We start from the raw sequence: 22,130 nt of genomic DNA on the forward strand, positions 1-22,130 counted from the left end.
GTTAAATGGTCGGAAATTCACTGTGAATGACATATGTGTGTGTGTGTATTTATATATGTTAATACATCACGCATCGCGGTTCGTATTTGTGTATCATTGAAATGAAATAAGATTAATTCTCTGTAGGGAAATGTATCGTGTAACAGTTAATAACCTATTAACAGAGTTAATGCACAAGACATTATAAAATAATAACACTTATTTCAGCGAATATTGAGCTAGCAATAATTAACATAATAACAAAATCCAAACGTCACAAGACAGTTAGATACAAGTAACGCTTATTTTGTTTATTTCTGAATTTCACCTAAAGCTGTACGAGGCTTATCTACACTAAGTCATCCCTGATTTTGAGCTGACAGACCAGAACTGATCAAACAATGAGATTTGGTCATCATTCTTATAGCGAATCTAGAGCTCCAAAGTTAGGAGCTTATTTCTGTGTTAAGAGGTAGCGAACTATGAGTTTTCAAATTCACAATCTCGCTATGGTAAACTTTATTTCAGCTCAATCCACTAACATTACAACGATGCTAATAGATTATCAAGTACTATTTGGGAAACTTGTGTTTCATCTAATTGCAGCAACACCATGAAGGGAATTTAATTGGTAATTGCAAATTAAATTTGTGTGTGTATATATATATAAAAAGCTCAAAAAGCTGTGTGTGTTGTTTGTCTGTCTGTTTTCTAACTACTCCTAGGTTGCTGGACCAATGTCAACCATATTTCATAGGATGATAGTCTATCAGAAAGGGTATATTGATGAGGGTTCACAACCCCTTAATCGCTATTACTGTTGTTACTGAGCATTTATTAAGTTTGGCGTAAGTTAACGTTAACTTCATTCATAGAGGGTACCACACCCTTACCACAAAAATTTTATAATAAAAGCAGGAGGGTACACAAACGTGTTATATATATATATGGAAAAATGCAATGAAAATAAATGGCCGCCATTATTGCAGTAATACAAAAACTCAGTTAAAGTTTCTACTCCAACAGCCATTAGAAGGTTGATATGAAGAGCCATTTCTTAAACCTGGCGCCTCCTTAGACCCTTCCAGAACGTGAATTATTCGCCGAGGGGGAATTCTCCTCCAGCCGTCAACGCCTGAAACCTTATCTTACTTTTGTGAGCCATGGAATACCCCTATTAAAGTCAGATGTTCACCCACCAAGAGCCCTACAAACCTATTCACTGTTTTCCTGAGAGGAGTACACCATTCCATTCAACCACGTGAAATCAAATGCACCGTTGAAAACCAAACCAAGTCCTTGATATACGCCGTGCACCGGATATACTCGAAATCCTCCCAGCAAGCTATCAACTTCATGAAAATTGTAACACCCAGTAAACATATTGCCGACACCATTCTACGGAATGGCTGCTACTATCACATCTTTCATTTTAGTGCCGAACGCCCCCAACCAAACCAAGGACACCTAAGCAACCCGAACCTGTCTTGCAACCTAACGTAGTATCTACTCCGCCCATTGACTCTCCGCAAGTTATAAATCAATCATCCGACAAGTGTACCCAAACAGATTTCGGTAACAAAACATCTCAGAGCACCCAAACTACCACTGAAGAGACTAAAACTCGTGAAACCTCTAGTTCGACCGATAATGTCCAAACAGTAGACGCTGTTTCTCAAACAAGCATAGCCATGAATCATCAAGAAACCCAGTTTCCTGGAAACATGCGACTCACGAGAGCATCCAGCAAGTTAGTACAGGAAGAAACCCGGATGATGCACTTTCCGCCTAGAAAGAAGAATTTCATCGTCACTCACGCTGGAATCAAACCTATGCATCACAGATGATCCGTTATGTCCTTTAGAACATTCGTTTTCTTTGTTTTAAACGCATCCTAGTTACAATCTATGTGTATTAATATCATTTGATCATCTCTTTGTTATTGCAAGTGTTACCGTATGTTTCTTGTAATTAATGTAATTAATTATGTACTTATGTAATTAATCCTTGTATTTTTCTTTTTTTACAGCTCTTCTTCCGGGCACGGTCAGGGCCTTTATTCGGCGCCCTGGTCGTGAAAGTGGGTTTTCTCGGGGTACTTCCGTTTCCTCCCCACAACAAAAGTTCCATTTCATAGGATCCATAGATCCCAGCCCTGAAAAGAGGTCCTTCATTTTAGTACCTAAATTTTAAGTGTTTAAAGTCTAGTTAATCCAAGTCATGAGTCCTCATTATGTCGGCATGCTGTGTTTGCATCTCTCTGCTCCCTTCACTTCAACAATATTTACATCACGTAATTCTTCGGACGCTTGTGAATGTTGTGCTGAACCTTTTCCTTTTGTTCTTCGTTTTCCCTTCGGCCCGTCGGCCCACTTCTCAGCTGTTTCCCGACGCTCCTCAATTCGATACATAAAACTGTCAACTTAAAGGTCATTAGTGACCATCGCTCTTGATTTACAACCAACATGCCACTCTAATTCAGTTAATTATCTTCGTGATCAGGTGACTAATTTATTCTTGGCTCGTGTGGGGTAAAAAGAAACAATAGTTTCTGACCGCTCATGGTTATTTTTCGTTCATCTTTGGGGAACGAAATTATAAATTAACCTAAATACCTTTCTTCCTTTTCCATTTCTTGAGTTACACCCACCTTCTTTCTACTTTGGCTCGTGACTTTACAACGTCCCATAAGACACTTCTGCGGCCAATGACCGTCAATTAATTAATAACGTGAAACAATAATCCGTGATGACGAAAAAACTCGCTTGTAGAGAAAATTATATATATTTAAAAACGGCTGGTATGGATAGAGAAATCACTATGTAGAGGAGCTAACAACGAAGGTCGAAACGTTGTTCGCTCCTCTACTAGTGCTTTCTTTACCCATACCAGCCATTTTTACATATATAATAACGTGAAACAGTGTGGAAAGACATTAAGAAGCGGGTAAGAGAAAGCTCCATACCACCACTAGTTTGGTCGCTACCTCCTCGTACAAAGTCATCCAGACCATTCCAGAATGTATACCATGTAAGAGAAAGCCCTCGTACCACCACTAGTTTGGTCGCTACCTCCTCGTACAAAGTCATCCAGACCATTCCAGAATGTATACCATGTAAGAGAAAGCCCTCGTACCACCACTAGTTTGGTCGCTACCTCCTCGTACAAAGTCATCCAGACCATTCCAGAATGTATACCATGTAAGAGAAAGCCCTCGTACCACCACTAGTTTGGCCGCGCTACCTGACCATTCCAAAATGTATACCATGTTTTAAGTACAAACATAGTGAATTGTTAAAGTTTATACAACACTTTTGGCAAGGTAATAATGAATATTGCAATAATATTTTATGTTACAAATGAATTGTGTGAAAGTTAGGATTTGTTTTGCTTTTTTAATCATGGCATTTCGTGAATGTTTAAAGTTCATAATCTGGACAAAGAACGGATACATCAGCTTGTTCTGTTACAAATGAATTGTGTGAAAGTTAGGATTTTTGTGCTAATTACAAATGAATTGTGTGAAAGTTAAGATTTTGTGCTAATTACAAATGAATTGTGTGAAAGTTAAGATTTTTGTGCTAATTACAAGCGAATTGTGTGAAAGTTAGGATTTGTTTTGCTTTTTTAATCATGGCATTTCGTGAATGTTTAAAGTTCATAATCTGGACAAAGAACGGATACATCAGCTTGTTCTGTTACAAATGAATTGTGTGAAAGTTAGGATTTTTGTGCTAATTACAAATGAATTGTGTGAAAGTTAAGATTTTTGTGCTAATTACAAATGAATTGTGTGAAAGTTAAGATTTTTGTGCTAATTACAAGCGAATTGTGTGAAAGTTAGGATTTGTTTTGCTTTTTTAATCATGGCATTTCGTGAATGTTTAAAGTTCATAATCTGGACAAAGAACGGATACATCAGCTTGTTATGTTACAAATGAATTGTGTGAAAGTTAGGATTTTTGTGCTAATTACAAATGAATTGTGTGAAAGTTAAGATTTTTGTGCTAATTACAAATGAATTGTGTGAAAGTTAAGATTTTTGTGCTAATTACAAGCGAATTGTGTGAAATTTAAGATTTTTGTGCTAATTACAAATGAATTGAATGACAGTTAGGAGTTTTTTGTTATTTATCACATTTTCTTACATTCATAACCAGAACAAAGAACGGATAACTTAGTTTATATTTATATAATCTCACACACAAATCACAAACTTTTCATTATAGTTGTTCATTACAATAATATTTTAGTCAAATTGTTTATTAAAGCTTTAGAATTATCATTTGCAAAAACATTATATCTTATAGCAAACATTAAAGCAATAACCCTTTGATAGATCTCAGTTTTAAATGTTAAAATAAAATATATTATCTATCCAGATAAATAAAGCTTAGAACAAGAGCATTAGTATTCAAAACAATAAAAAAATTATAAATCATAAAAATGTGGACTCAGCAGAATGCTAAAAGAAAACACATACATAAAAATGTTACGCTTAAACTTAGAATTTACAAAAACAACGCTTAAAGTGAATCTCTGTACGCATGTGTGCACAACCTTAAAGTTATGGAAGTGCATAACGAGTTTGGTGTCACTATTACTCTTTATTAGAACAATGGAACTTCTAATTAGATAAGTGTATAAACACATTTCAGCTCCCCTTTGTCAGATGAAAGCTTCGGAAACCCTTTTAAGGCAGACTTATCCTGATTTTATGTAATATTTATATGATACAACATGGGCTAATTATGAAAATTTCTTATAGTGCAAGAACTAATGATATCATGGTATTTCTCGTGAAACTAATTTTTTTCCTTATATTACGTGAAATAAAATATTATACATTACTGATTAATGTACCTTTTACATAACGATTATAGGCTCTTAAGGTCAAAAAATAGAAACTTCAGCTAACTTCTTGATACTGCGGAAAAAGTACCTAATCTTTAAATTAAATTTTTTGAACTGTTAAACTTTCATTTCATAGTTTTGTCAGAGTATCTTGTAAATTATTTTAGCCTGTTATTTAAATTATTTTTTGTACAGGATGTTGAAACGCAGTATTACACAATGCTCGTGAAAATATTATACGCAGAAAAAAGCCATTTTTAATTACTGGATTTACATTACTTATAGTGTTTCTGTTTATATTATTCATGAGTAAATTTAGAATTCATTCAGTATCATTAAAAATCACTTAAGCTTGATACTTCAGAAAGTATATTACTACAGATATCAAACAGCACTGAAGAAGGATATTCATAAAACTTGGTTTAAAAAAATAGAATGTATTTTCACAACAGATATCAAACAGCACTGAAGAAGAATATTCATAAACCTTGGTTTAAAAAAGTAGAATGTATTTTTACTACAGATATCAAACAGCACTGAAGAAGGATATTCATAAAACTTGGTTTAAAAAAGTAGAATGTATTTTTACTACAGATATCAAACAGCACTGAAGAAGAATATTCATAAACCTTGGTTTAAAAAAGTAGAATGTATTTTCACTACAGATATCAAACAGCAATGAAGAAGGATATTCATAAACCTTGGTTTAAAAAAGTAGAATGTATTTTTACTACAGATATCAAACAGCACTGAAGAAGGATATTCATAAAACTTGGTTTAAAAAAGTAGAATGTATTTTTACTACAGATTTCAAACAGCAATGAAAAAGTATATTCATAAAACTTGGTTTAAAAAGTAGAATGTATTTTTATTACAGATATCAAACAGCAATGAAGAAGGATATTCATAAAACTTGGTTTAAAAAAGTAGAATGTATTTTTACTACAGATATCAAACAGCCCTGAAGAAGGATATTCATAAAACTTGGTTTAAAAAAGTAGAATGTATTTTTACTACAGATATCAAACAGCCCTGAAGAAGGATATTCATAAAACTTGGTTTAAAAAATAGAATGTATTTTCACTACAGATATCAAACAGCACTGAAGAAGGATATTCATAAACCTTGGTTTAAAAAAGTAGAATGTATTTTCACTACAGATATCAAACAGCATTGAAGAAGGATATTCATAAAACTTGGTTTAAAAAAGTAGAATGTATTTTTATTATATATATCAAACAGCAGTGAAGAAGGATATTTATAAAACTTGGTTTAAAAAAGTAGAATTTATTTTTACTACAGATATCAAACAGCACTGAAGAAGGATATTCATAAAACTTGGTTTAAAAAAGTAGAATGTATTTTCACTACAGATATCAAACAGCACTGAAGAAGGATATTCATAAACCTTGATTTTAAAAAGTAGAATGTATTTTTACTACAAATATCAAACAGCACTGAAGAAGGATATTCATAAAACTTGGTTTTAAAAAAGTAGAATGTATTTTTACTACAGATATCAAACAGCACTGAAGAAGGATATTCATAAAACTTGGTTTAAAAAAGTAGAATGTATTTTCACTACAGATATCAAACAGCACTGAAGAAGGATATTCATAAAACTTGGTTTAAAAAAGTAGAATGTATTTTCACTACAGATATCAAACAGCACTGAAGAAGGATATTCATAAACCTTGGTTTTAAAAAGTAGAATGTATTTTTACTACAAATATTAAACAGCACTGAAGAAGGATATTCATAAAACTTGGTTTAAAAAAGTAGAATGTATTTTTACTACAGATATCAAACAGCCCTGAAGAAGGATATTCATAAAACTTGGTTTAAAAAAATAGAATGTATTTTCACTACAGATATCAAACAGCACTGAAGAAGGATATTCATAAACCTTGGTTTAAAAAAGTAGAATGTATTTTCACTACAGACATCAAACAGCATTGAAGAAGGATATTCATAAAACTTGGTTTAAAAAAGTAGAATGTATTTTTATTATATATATCAAACAGCAGTGAAGAAGGATATTTATAAAACTTGGTTTAAAAAAGTAGAATTTATTTTTACTACAGATATCAAACAGCACTGAAGAAGGATATTCATAAAACTTGGTTTAAAAAAGTAGAATGTATTTTCACTACAGATATCAAACAGCACTGAAGAAGGATATTCATAAACCTTGATTTTAAAAAGTAGAATGTATTTTTACTACAAATATCAAACAGCACTGAAGAAGGATATTCATAAAACTTGGTTTTAAAAAAGTAGAATGTATTTTTACTACAGATATCAAACAGCACTGAAGAAGGATATTCATAAAACTTGGTTTAAAAAAGTAGAATGTATTTTCACTACAGATATCAAACAGCACTGAAGAAGGATATTCATAAAACTTGGTTTAAAAAAGTAGAATGTATTTTCACTACAGATATCAAACAGCACTGAAGAAGGATATTCATAAACCTTGGTTTTAAAAAGTAGAATGTATTTTTACTACAAATATTAAACAGCACTGAAGAAGGATATTCATAAAACTTGGTTTAAAAAAGTAGAATGTATTTTTACTACAGATATCAAACAGCACTGAAGAAGGATATTCATAAAACTTGGTTTAAAAAAGTAGAATGTATTTTTACTACAGATATCAAACAGCCCTGAAGAAGGATATTCATAAAACTTGGTTTAAAAAAGTAGAATGTATTCTTTTAGCTAAAGACAATCTCCTAACTTTCACTTTTTAAAAAAAAATCAGTTCGTTGTCATCAAATAATTATTTATCAATTGAATCACATGCATTCACTCGGAAGCAAACACTAAGAAATATGTTTATTTCTGTAAACGCAATCACTGTGTAAACTGTCCAAGCACTTAGTTAAACACTCAAAACTCCATACACTGTCAAATGTTCAACTAAACAAAACTACTTACAAAACTGTTATATTACATCGCTAAATGCAAGAATTGTAAACTATGCACTTATGAAACACAATGACTTTATAAACTTGTTCACTCCATGTAAGAATGCTGTCAATTGTCAAAAAGTTACGTTAAACAATCAACTGTTTAAATATCTCACTAAACACAAGTACACGGTAAACTACTCAGTTGTCTGATTGAATACGGCTTGATTTGGAACGGTTCTGTGTGGAACATGGAATTTATATTCTTAGAGAATGTTATGATATAAAAACGTTTGACTGTGGCACTTTTTAAGTTGTCTATGGGAGAAAAATACACTGATTGCATCCACATTGGGAAGATGGAATATTTATTAATAACAGTCTCGCTGTCACTAGGTAGATCGGCTCCACGTGAGAACAGCTGGACGAAGAACCACTATTCGTCACCACTACCATGAAAGTTATTATCTTTTCGTTGTTTCTGATAGATTGACGCAAGTGACGGTTTTGCAGGTTTATTCGAGTATTACGCACGTTACACGAAGGTAAAACTAATTTTAATTGGATATCGTATCATACTCAGACCACAGTATCATACTCAGACCACACATCAGTGATATTTTTAGTTGCCCATTCTATTGTATGAGTGGTACTTAATAACATGTGATGACGCAAGTATTTCCATTCACCAAATATATGTTGATATATGCGTACATTATTGGAGTTATCACTAAATGTATAACATTGTTATCAGTATCTATATAAAAATATATTAACATAGACAGTATTCTCTTTTTAAAATATAGACACACGTATGTTAATGACAGGAACTGTCATATGACAAGATTATAATAGGCCACGAGGGCTTGGTATGGCCAGGTGGTTAGGGCGCTGGACTCCAAATATAAAGGGCGCGAGTTCAAATCCCCGTCACCGAACGTGCTCGTGTTTTCAGCCTCAGAGGCGTTATGATGTGATGCTCAATCTGAAAATTGATTGGTGGTGGTAACTAGCTTCCTTCAGTCTATCTGCGCTAGCCCTCCCTAATTTTGCAGTTTAAGATTAGAGGGAAGGCAGCTAGCCATCATCACCCGCCGCACATTCTTAGGCTCCTATTTTTATCAACGAATAGTAGAGTTGATCGCCAAACTATAACGCCCCCACAGATGAAAGGACGAGCATGTTTGGTGTGACGAGGGTTCGAATCCGTCACTCGCAGATTGCAAGTCGCGAGCCCTATCTAATAGGCTGTGTCAGGACATAACTACATACATAATAAATATTAATAAATACATACATAATAAATACATATTAGCCTTAGTTTGTGTATATAATTCCAGGTTATTCCTCTACTTACTGATTTCTAGTGTCAATCTTCAAATGCAAATATTAGTATTGTCTCTTCTTAGTTACGTCATCTGCTGATTAGCCAATAGTAACCACAACAGTCACGTCCCACTTCAAGATTTTTTTTAAATGCTATATAATAAAAATGAGCTACTTTATACGTCACACTGTAAAGATTTAGTTATCTTGATATTTTTAATGTTCCCTAGTGGCTCAGCGGTATGTCTGTGGACTTACAACGCTAAACACCGGGTTTCGATACCCGTGGTGAGCAGAGCACAAATAGCCCATTGTGTAGCTTTGTGCTTAATTCAAAATAACAACCTGCTGATACATCTGAGTTATTGCGACGGTGATGTTTCTATAAAACCTAAAACCCATTTTAAATTTGTCAACCACGTTATTTTAAATACGGTTTATTTGTTGTCAAACGTTACACAGCATACTGTGGACATCACTGGTATCGAATCCCAAATTTTAGCATTTCAAGCTTTCATGCTTAACGCTGAGCCATTGGGATGGGGGAGAACTTAACAGAGGAAGATGATGAATTGAAATTTATGTGAAGATGTGTTTGTTTCAACCACTTAAGAAGAATCTCGTGCAGCGTTACACACGTGCTTGTTAAACATTAATCACGACACAGCAATGCGTTTTGCGCCTCCTCTTCCAAAACTCCTGGAGGACACATTGAGTTATTAAATGGAATGATAGTTTAGTAATATTATACCTTCTGTATCTCGAACTGTAATAATCCAAATTAATAAATATTTCCCATGGATGTGCTCTACTAGTTCTTATCTCACATACCAAATTTGAAGGCCATCCATAAATAAATAACAGATATAACATCTTCAATTTTGACTAAGTATATTCTTTTTTGTTTCTTCTTTGCACCAAAAGTACGGAAACTTTATTTGATAAAAAGCATACTTAACTTTTGTGGATTTTTTTCAACCTACAATTAAGAGTCTAATTTGGTGCAATAAAAGCCACGTTTGCAATGTTATTCAACAAAAACCGCTTAAATTTAACTAAAACTTTTTGCCTGCCTACGCAATACGTCACGTGAGTTCTCGATCTAATATGTTTACCATAGCTTCACCTAAGATTGAAAGTTTACAGTTTGTAGTTTTTGGCATTCCGGTTAAAGACAGTAATTTAAAGCAACAAACCTACAAGGTGAAAGGACATGCAAATACATAAGTATTTGTTAGGCCAAGCAAATTAGGTTAGCAGTTTCTAGCTCAAGTTTCCAAAATAATAACACAGGTGGACGGTTATTACTGATTATTCACTGTCAGTTCTTCAGCACAAACTGATTAGATTTTATGACATTATTATAATTAAAGAGCATTTTGCTTTACATGATATTAGCTTAAGCAATTAACATAAATATTGATGGTTGATACGGCTCTACTGATTGCGTGGGGGTGATGACAAGAACCTGTTAATCTAAATTCCACGGCGTTAGTATCAAGATAGCTCTTAACACTATTTAAAATAGAAAATTACCACCGTATATTTTAAAGTATCTGGTCAGTTCTATAAAATAGAGGACCACATTATTATTTGAAGTGGTTTGTCGGTGTGTACTGATAAAAAATAATGATATATAATCAAAAACACTTTAGATGTGGAGAAATGGTGTGGCTAAAAAATATTCAGTGTACGACTTAAAGGAATGAAACCAAAATTGGCGACCAAACAACAAGCTACACTTATAGCATTGATAAGGATGTTACAGCACTTATTTATTCAATAGTTACTTAGTTGTTTTGCTCACCATATGCGCAAAATTCATTTTTCTTAATCACAAACATTTTATATATGAAATTTATGTTATTCGTTATCTAAGATATCATAACAACGTTATGCAAAAAACATAACTCATTCTTGAAACCCGAACGACGTTACACATGAAAAACCTTCATGACTACAGAAACAAAGTTCTAAGTTCTCAAATATGTGGGTGCCCCCCGCTAGTACAGCGATATGTCTCCCCGCTTTACAACGCTAAAATCAGGGGTTTGATTCCCCTCAGTGGGCTCAGCAAAAGATAGCCCGATGTGGCTTTGCTGTAAGAAAACACACACACACTCAAATATCTGTCGCACACTCTAAACAAGTGTTCGTTAAAGTTCGCTAGCATATTCCATATAAACCTGTTTATTACTCTAAAGAAAACAAGCGAATTATTACTAAAAAAATAGTGTTCCGTTTTTCGATATAAATCGTGTTGCTATTTATGTATTGATAAGTTTTCAATGACGTCTATCAGTAGACACAAATTACTCTCCGTCATTCCTCGTTTTGCGACTTTTATTCATTCTTTTACTGATAAACGATACTTATAAAAATATACACAATACATGATTCAGTAGAGACATTAACAAACTCCATTAACTAGCCATATCTCTCGGTGGATTCAGCATACAGTCTGACGTGGCTTTGCTATATGAAAACACACGCACACACAAACTAGCTGTATCTTCAAGGCTATATGGAACTAATAGATTAAGGGTTCGTGCAAAGTTATACAGGCATTTACCAAAGCTAAGAAGAATTTCAAAAACATTAAATTGAAGAGCAGTCCTCAATAAAGTTTAAAAAGTCCATCAACATTAGTAGAGAAGTCCAATAAATTACGAACTACAGGCCACAGGGTCAATTGATTGTCTAATTTACATGTTTCTAAATCCAGTTTCTATATTCTCCAAACAACTAAATCAAGGTCTATGTTCATCTTTAAGTGCTGACATTTTGATATATCTGTTACAGTCAGGATTTCTTCTAAACGAAAAAAAAAGGAAACCAATAGAGATCAAATAACCTATTGAAACACAATTTCATTTATTGTATCATATAGTCAGGTGGTTAAGGCACTCGACTCGTAATCCGAGGGTTGCGGGTTCGAATTCCCTTCACGCCAAACATGCTCGCCCTTTCAGCCGCGAGGGCGTTATAATGTGACGATTCATTCCAACTATTCGTTGGTAAAAGAGTAGCCCAAGAGTTGGCGGTGGGTGGTGATGACTAGCTGCCTTCCTTCTAGTCTTACACTGCTAAATTAGGGACGGATAGAGCAGATAGCCCTCGTGCAGCTTTGAGCAAAATTCAAACATAAAATAGTTTCTAAACTACCAAACATTTTCATTTGCTGAATTTTAATTAAACATTAAGGATAACAAAAATTATAATAATATTAATCAGAAGAGCGAGTGAAATAAAGATCAGCGAGTATCAGACGTTTAATTAATAAGAAGGGTTGTGTACAGAGATGGCTGAAGGGGATAAAAACATGAAATTGTTATGAGATTTTGAAAAATATTCCTAGTGAAAAAGAGAGGCACCGTTGTAATACTTATATTGTAGAAAGACCCAACATTATTCAAATACATACTCTTGATACAAGAAAGATATACATGTTACCGTTTACGAACACATTCTCATAAATACATATTATAATCATAAATTTTTAAGCCAAAATTTTTAAACAAAACATTAAAATTAAACAAAATACGCTACATATTTTGAAAACGAACCTAGGGTACAATTACGTGGGATTATAAAATGTATCCTAGGTTTTGGAGGTGACTTAGGAAGTAGGACCCACATTGCGGTGGGGATACACCGTCTATCAGTCTTAACCTCCAATTCGCTAGTTTTACATGAGAAAATTAAAAATTTAGAAATTAGGAGGGGGAGATGTAGGTGCTTAAGCCCACAAAGTCCCACGTCTATGTCACCCTTCACTGCCTGCAGAAAGTAGTGGGAAGGTGACTGCTTTCCCAAGTTAAAATAAGAATAAAGAAAAGATAAATAAATAAAATAAAATATAAATTGAAAATTAAAATAAAATAAAACTTACCTCTTGAAGTTAGCATTCCTGTTCCCAATTAATACGACAATGAATAGTACCAGCAAAGTGATAGTTTACTGTCAGAATTATTTATGCTGTTTAAATCATCAACATATCTCTGAGTGAAAGTAAAAATTTATGGATTTGCATAGTTTTCAATAAATATATTTTCATAATAGCATAAATATAAATTTTCTATACAAGCTGAATAGTTAACTCCCATTGGAACTTCTATCACCTTTTTGAAAAACCTGTTTATTAAAAAATATATATTATAAATATAGAAATGTAGAAATCTCTATTTTTCTTTTCTTTTCTCCATTCTATAAAAGGATAACAATATTGTTCTATAAATGAATTTAAAACAAAGATTAGATCTTTTAATCTTTTTGTGGTATATAATGTAAAATCAAATATTTGAATAGTATTTACCTGCTCACGCTTTCTTAGACGTTCTAAAATAGGTTGGCTATTTTTATTATCCAAAACACATGTATTTTATTGTTAATACATACATTTTCTATTTTATCAAGTAAAATATGAAAAAATTTATTTAATAATATGGCTGGTTGTTTGATAATTGGTTTTATTGAATTGGAAATTAATTTAATTAGAGAGTCATGTAATTTTAGAATAGCACAAAGAAACAGCAAATCTACATAAGAATTATGTTTAAAAAAAGTTTATGACAAGCTTTAATGAAATTCTTAATTACTGTATCTTTGGATTGATTGACAAGTTTAAAAGTATGTTTATTATTAATTTATTTTATCATAATTAATGCATAGAATTTTTTGCAAATTATACCAGTATTAAATTAGTTTTGTCAATAGAAACTATAACATATTTTTCTTGTAGTTCTTTGATCTTATTTTTTAGCTGAATAAATAATAAATCTGTATGGTACACTGTTGGCCAAAATCTTAAGGCTAATGAACATAAAGAAAAAATATGCATTTTGCGTTGTTAGACTTAACTACTTATTTAAGAAGAGCTTCGAAAGATGAAAATAAAAAAGGGAAAATAAAAATAAAACTTTTAGCATTTAATAAGGAAAATGTGAACACTATGAAATTAGCATAAATACTAGCTGGCCAAAAGTTTAAAACAATACTGAAACGAAGCATTAATAGGTAAATTTGGTCATTTGTGTTCAAGGATTAGCTTTGTCAACATCTCCCACTGACATCTCCTGTATTACATTGGGTAAAAACATGGCAAAGGCTAAAAAGTTGACAGTTTGAACGTGGTAGAATTGTCGAGCTGTAAAATTAAGATCTCTCTCAACGTGCCATCAGTGGTGAGATTGGGCGTAGTAAAACTGCTGTTGCAAATTTCTTACAAGACCCTGAGGGATACGGAACGAGCATTTCAAGTAGTCGTCCCAAAAATCTTTGCCGGCGTTGAGCAGGAGAATTCGACGGGTTGTCCGGCAAGACACCAGCCGATCGTCGAACCAGATTAAGGCCCTAACGGACGCAGAATGCAGCTCAAGAACAATAAGGCGTCATATAAGAAAAGGCTTTAGAAACCGTAAACGTTTTCAATGGCCACGTCTTCTTTCACACCACGAAGCAGCTCGGTTACACTTTGCTGAGAAGTACCAAACATGGGACGTAGAAAAGTGGATGAAGATTTTGTTTTCTGATGAGAAAATTTAACCTGGACGGTCCAAATGTTTCCAACGTTACTAGCATGATAAGGATATCCCACCGGAGACATTTTCTACACGACACAGTGGATGAGGTTCCATCATGATCTGGGGAGCTTTCTTCTTCCATGGAACACTGGAGCTTCAGGTTATACAAGGGCGTCAAACAGCAGCTGGCTACATTGGCATGTTGGAAAGAGCATCCTTATCGACTGAAGGCCCTCTTTTGTGTAGAAATGACTGGATCTTTCATCAGGACAACGCTGCAATCCACAATGCCTGCAGGAGAAAGAACTTTTCATGGCGAATAACGTGATTATTTTGGACCATCCAGCGTGTTCGCCCGAAATGAACCCCATTGAAAATGTTTGGTGGTGGAAGACAAGAGAAGTCTATAGAAATGAACGTCAATTCCAAACAGTGCATGATCTTCGTGAAGCCATCTTTACCACTTGGAATAACATGCCAGCCAGCCTTCTGCAAACGCTTATATCAACCATGTCAAAGCGAATATTTGCAGTTATTTGCAATGATGGCCATGCAACTCACTACTGAGACATCTTGTTGGGCATTTCCTACCCTGTTTTATAGTGTTCATTTTTCCTATTAAATGCTAAAATGTTTTTTTTAATTATCCCTTTTCTTATTTTTATCTTTCGAAGCTCTACTCAAATAAGTAGTTGAGTTTAACAAAGCAAAATGCATATTTTTTCTTTATGTTCATTGGCCTTAAGATTTTGGCCACCAGTGTATTTTTTAAATTTATGTAGGATAAATTTATTTTTATTTTTTTAGTACATATAATTTTAATTACAAAAACCATCTAGGTGGATAAACTGTAATATGATTACATTTTAAAATATACTCATCAATATTTTTCAAGAGGTTTTAGAATATTATTTTTATTACATTTTGTTAGTATTCTGCATTTTGTTCATTTTTTATTATTTCTCATAATATTTTGTCTTTTATAACATATAAACTACCAGTAATAATATGTTTATGAAAAGTATCCACAAATAAAATATTTACATATTTACAAGGTAAATTATCATTTACATTTAAATTAGTTAAAAAACTTTTATAATCATATAATAGTGGACCAATTGGAACTTTATATTTATAACTAATGATGGGTTTTAAGTTGTGCCCTAGTTGCTTCGCGGTATGTCTGCTGACTTACAATGCTAAAAACCGGCCTTCGATATTCGTGGTGGGCAGGGCACAGATAGCCCATTGAGTAGTTTTATGCTTAATTCAAAACAATAGTGTCTTAAGTTTTCACAAGGAAAATATTATTGTTTATAGATTGATGAATAATTTTAGAAATCTATAAATATTTTACTTTCAAATATTTACAATAAATATTTTTCTCCTTTTTCAAACTTGAAACATTATTAACTTTTAATCGATATTTTATAATGTCTACAAGTAAGTGTTTTACATGATCATTTCAAAAGTTATATTTATTTATCACATTAATTGATAATTTTATTTTGGGAAAATTAAATTTATAGATCTTTTTTAAAATATAGTTTAGTCATACAAATGCTGGTACAAAACTATTATCTAAATAATTAAACAATTCTTAAAAATTAACCCATTTTACTATATTATTTTCTTAACCTCTAGTTTTCTTCTTTTTATGAATAAAGTTATCTATAAGGAAAACAACTAGCAATACAAAACTCAAATTCAAATCAGTAGAACTATTGAAATCTAGGTTTAATTCATAAGGATAAATGTTTTTAGTTTTAAAATGTAAAAGTTTTCTTTTTGAAGCCTATTGGTGTCTTCATTAACTATTTCTAATATAGTTATCTTAACCGAGGTAAAAGGGTAAATCCTGAAATGTTTCAATTATATAGAATTCATTAAATTATTTTTAACTTGAAATTTATGTAAATTTATACATATATGTAATGGGTTTGAAGTGTGATCCACATATTCCATATTACATTTAGTACATGTTAATAAAGAAATTATGTTTTTTATTTTACAAAATGAATTAGTGTAAGTAATAGGGTAAAAAGTACTTAGAGCTGGACATGTGAGACATCTTTTGCTATTACATTTGCAATAATATAATTACTATAACCAGCTTGCTACGCTAAATAATAGTTTCAGTTTAATATGTCACTAGTTAAGTCTATTAAACTTAACTTCATAAAGTTTGAACAATTCAATGGAAGGTGGGACATAGTCAGCAACCATTCACATACATTGAATAAATTTTAGTGAAAATAAATAATTACATCCAAATGAAGCTAAATAAGAAAACAAAATCATATACAGTAAAACCTGTCTAAGGTTGAATCGCAAGGGATCAAGTGAAACTTCCGGCTTAAGCAGGATTTTTTTGATTGACGCAGTGAACATGCATTTCCTTAATTATATATATAATGTTTTGGCGGAACATTATATTTGCTTGTCTGAATGGAAGTAAGACATTTATAAATAAAATTATTATATTGTTTATGCTATATTTATTAGAATAGAAACAAAAACAGACATTCAAAATATTCATAATTACACAAAATCTTAATCAAATTTATTTGAAGAAAGTGTCCAGTTTCAACTGTTTCGTTTTTTTAATGGACTTTCTCATGCTGTCAAGATAGAACACCAAATCTACGGCCTTTACATGAAGTTCATTTTCTCCCTTCATTTTTGCATGCAATTTGACAGTGTTAATATAACTTAACACTTGCGATGAAGTAAGAATTTCTATTTCCTCACTATCTTTTCCATTTTGTTCATCTTCTGAATCTCTCACACTGTCACCATCTTGTGATTCTATTATAGATTTTAAATCAATTTCATCAGTTTCTGTTAAAACATTCTTGTCAACGTTCACAAAACGTTCCGCGTTCCGCGTTCACAGAATCATCTGCATCAATCTTATCAATCAGAGTTTAGATTTCACTAGAATCGTCATAACAAACAACTTCTCCGCCATTATCAAGAATAAATCCACAGTTTTGAAAACACTTTATTACACATTCATCTGTTACTCATTTGATTGAATAACTTAAAAATGCAATTGCATCTAACATGTCAATTTTCATGGTCATTTCAGATGCTCTCTTACAGTTGTCCATGTTTGTAATAATATGCTGAAGCATCAGTTTTCTGTATTTCAATTTTATACACTGTATAATTCCATTATCTAGTGACTGTAAAACCGATGTTGTACATGGAGGTAGAAAGGCTAAACGAACATTTGAAAGTTGAACCTTTGAGTGACAAGTTGTATTATCTTGGAAAAGTAAAATATTCCTATTTTCTTGTTCCATTCTTTCGTTTAGTTTGTTCAAAAATTACTCCAATATAGCACTTGTCATCCACGCTTTATTATTCGCTTTCCATTTCACAGGAAGTTGATTCTTCCTTAAAGTTTTGAAACAATGCTGATTTTCACTTTTAACTATTACCCATGGTAAATTTTCCCTAAATTTTAAAATTAGGGAAGATAGCAATTTATTTTTTCGTGACAATTATTTAAAGAGTAGAATTTTGTACTTAAAAGACAAATATATTTCTACAAGTCATGAATATAATTTAACTGCAAAAATAATGATGACAGGGAAAGAAACAGAATATATTTAACACTTACTGTAAGAAAATGTCCGAGAATTTATTAATACTTAAACAAATTATTAATTAAACAGAAATTTATTAATACTTAAACAAATTATTAATTAATCAGGAATTTATTAATACTTAAACAAATTATTAATTAAACAGGAATTTATTAATACTTAAACAAATTATTAATTAAACAGGAATTCATTAATACTTAAACAAATTATTAATTAAACAGGAATTTATTAATGCTTAAACAAATTATTAATTAAACAGGAATTTATTAATACTTAAACAACTTATTAATTAAACAGGAATTTATTAATACTTAAACAAATTATTAATTAAACAGGAATTTATTAATACTTAAACAAATTATTAATTAAACAGGAATTTATTAATATTTAAACAAATTATTAATTAAATAGGAATTTATTAATATTTAAACAAATTATTAATTAAACAGGAAGTTATTAATACTTAAACAACTTATTAATTAAACAGGAATTTATTAATACTAAACAACTTATTAATTAAACAGGAATTTATTAATACTTAAACAAATTATTAATTAAACAAGAATTTATTGATATTTAAAAAAATATTAATTAAATAAGAAATTAATGTTTAATCAAAAACGTTTTTTCGCCTTACTCAGGTTCTAATCCGACTTGTTGATAGATGAGGTAGGTGAAAGATAGTTTTCCGTCCGCGTTCTGCAGGTTCCGCCACACAGAAGGTTTTTTTTATAAGAGACATCTTAAAATAATGCTGTAAAATTTTGATATTTCCGGCTTATACAGGTTTCCACCCTATGAACTTTCTGGTGTAGACACGTTTTACTGTATATATTGCTGTAACAACACATACTTCTGTGTAAACTGCTTGTAAAACACATATTCCTTATATACTGCTGTAGAACAAATGCTTCCATATAGACTGCTAGTAGAACCAATATTCCTGCATGAAGTCCCCGCTAGTAAAGCAGTAAGTCTACGGATTGTACAACGCTAAAATCAGGGGTTCGATTCCCCTAGGTGGACTCAGCAGATAGCCCAAGATGGCTTCACTATAAAAAAACACACACAAACACACTCCTGCATAAACTGCTTGTAGAACACATACTCTTTCATAGATTGTTGTAAAATATGAGCCCTTGTTCATACTTCGTAAGACATGCTTTGATATAGACTGTTAGAAGAACATATGAACTTATACATGTCTCTTGAAGCATATGTATATATACTCTTGTAGAGATCGTTTCAAAACATATGACCTTGCACAGACTGCTAAAAAGCATAATCGTATTGTAGCTCTAGTCTCAATGTTAGATCTTTCGCTTCCGTTCAAACCTTTCTTGCCCCCTAGTGGCTCAGTGGTATGCCTGCGGACTTGCACGCTAAAATCCGGGTTTCGATACCCGTGGTAGGCAGATCACAGATAGCCCATTGTGTAGCTTTGTGCTTAATTCAAAACAACAACAATCAAACCTTTCTTATCTCAAACTAAAGTAAAAAGTTAAACAATTAATTTTATTGTTATTATTTTATATACATGAGAACTGGTACATTAGAGATAGATTATTAATTACCGGTAATTATCAGTAACAAGAAGAGAATACAGTTATAGCTATTTGTTAATGAGGGCTACAAAAGTCTGCCCCAGGGCTACAGAAATATTAGCTGTATGACAGATAATATACGTGCTAGTTGGTACACAATGTTAGGTTTGAGTAATTCATCTCTCTTATGATGTGGAGCAAAGCTTCGAGAGAAACATAAGAAATTTGACTATACTTTTATATATTTTTTTGAAAGATTGTTAATAGATAGAAAACTAAAATAATCGACACAGATAAATTCTGGAAGACAAGAAAAGTCAAAGGATTATTGTATATTAACACTATTAAACCTTCACTAAACAGAGATTCTGGATAAGAGGTGAGAAACCTGTGGCTGCCATTGGTTGCTTCTACAGGAAATCTCCAATCAGAAACAGTGATAATCCACCCAATCATGGCACACTCTCCACAATCCACCAGAACACTATAAAAAAGACCGTCAGCACCTACACATACACTTTAGATCCCAGCCAAGGCAACTTTATTGTCATGCCCTGAATCGGGTCGTTTCGCGTTTATGTTCATGTTCATATTTATTTTGACATCTGCTTTTCGGGATCTGGTCTGGCTGGTTTCTTCGGTGCTACCTTTGTCTCGCCCATCAATATTATGACCAACATCGCTCCTTCACCCAAAAAAAAGAGTCTAAATAAAAGAAAAACACAAAACCCCTGCTAATTTAAATAATCTTTCACGAAAGGGGACGAAGAGGAACCACAAAGTTCCTATCACTCTAGATGGAGAGAGAATTCTTCAGATTTCTCTGTCTCTAAACGAAACCCCTGTCACGTTTGTTTGCGTAATAGTCACACACACATTGACATATTTTATACATATGACATTTCCAACAAATAAAGAAATTAATGAATTATAGTGATTCATACAATTCCCCATCGATATCACCAACTGTTAAAGCTAGTGACACCCAGCAACACATCGTGAAGAAAGACAAAGGACAACTCTACTCAGACTGCCGACGATATGAAATTTCAGCTTGGTCCTAACCCGCTGATGAAAAATAACAAAGCCTGTCAAATTTTATCGAATATACCAGGTATGAAAACCACAAGACAGACTCAAAACCAAACATATTACGAATACTGCGGTTTTAACAGACATATTAGCTTCCAAATCTCAACCAATTCAAACTCCAATCATCAAGATTTTTAAGCCACCTCCAATAACATATTATCCAATACCCTCTATTGCGAAGCTAAGTCCAAATATATATGGCCTCAGTTAATACTCCATTGTTCCTTGTTTTTTCTACCATTTATGTTTATGTTTATTTGCTTTTAGTCATTATCGTCATTTGTTGATTCAACTCAACTTTCCCCAGCTGTCACAGGGGACGTTCAGGGTAGATTATTCGGCGCCCTGAACGTGAAAGTGTGTTTTTTTTCTCGGGGTACTCCTGTTTCCCCCACAGCTACATTTTTCGGTATTTCTTTACCCATGCCCTGAAAAAAAGTCTTCAGTAACGCTTTTCTTAACTCTGTTGACTTGCTCGTTCTATATCACCTTGTTCGTGACGTCACCACAAACATAGCTCGATCATCCTAACATCGTCCTGCTTGACTGGTCTTCTTCGCAGCTACGTCCGACTTACCTCAAGACGACCACCAAAAGACAACCAAGGCAGTTACCGTTACTGCATTTGTTTTTGTTCAGCAATTTACTGATTAAATATCTCCTTTCAACCAATGTACACGTGTGGGGCTGGAGAGAAACCGTTCGAAACGTTGTCCTCTACACGTGTGTCTCCACATCAGGCAGTTGCCGTCCACTCTACAAGATTTCATATACTTTTATATCCATTGCACGTTTTTGGTTTTTGTGTGTATGAAACAATTAAAATAATTAACTTCGAGAATTTCTACAATTCCTTTACCGACTGCTGCGAAACGTCAGTAGTAATGTTTATGAAAAGATGGCTCTTTATACGAGATTGCCTTAAACACTCATACCACGACAGAAAAATAAATGATTGGTTAGTTTTCAATTTCGCGCAAATCTACACGAGGGCTATCTGCGCTAGTCGTCCACAATTTAGTAGTGTAAAGCTAGAGAGAAGGCAGCTAGTCATCACTAGCCACCGCCAACTTTTGGGCTACTCTTTTACCAACGAATAGTGGGATTGACCGTCACATTATAACGCATTCACGGCTGAAAGGGCGAGCGTGTTTGGTGTGACAGAGATTCGAACCCGCGACCCTTAGATTACGAGTTGAGTGCTTTAACCACCTGGTCATACCGACCCGAAAAATAAATGAAATGCCATGTTTCTACTTATGAATGACAGGCCTAATTTTGAAGCGC

This window comes from Tachypleus tridentatus, chromosome 2 (assembly GCF_004210375.1).
Source record: "Tachypleus tridentatus isolate NWPU-2018 chromosome 2, ASM421037v1, whole genome shotgun sequence".
Taxonomy (NCBI): Eukaryota; Metazoa; Arthropoda; class Merostomata; order Xiphosura; family Limulidae; genus Tachypleus; species Tachypleus tridentatus.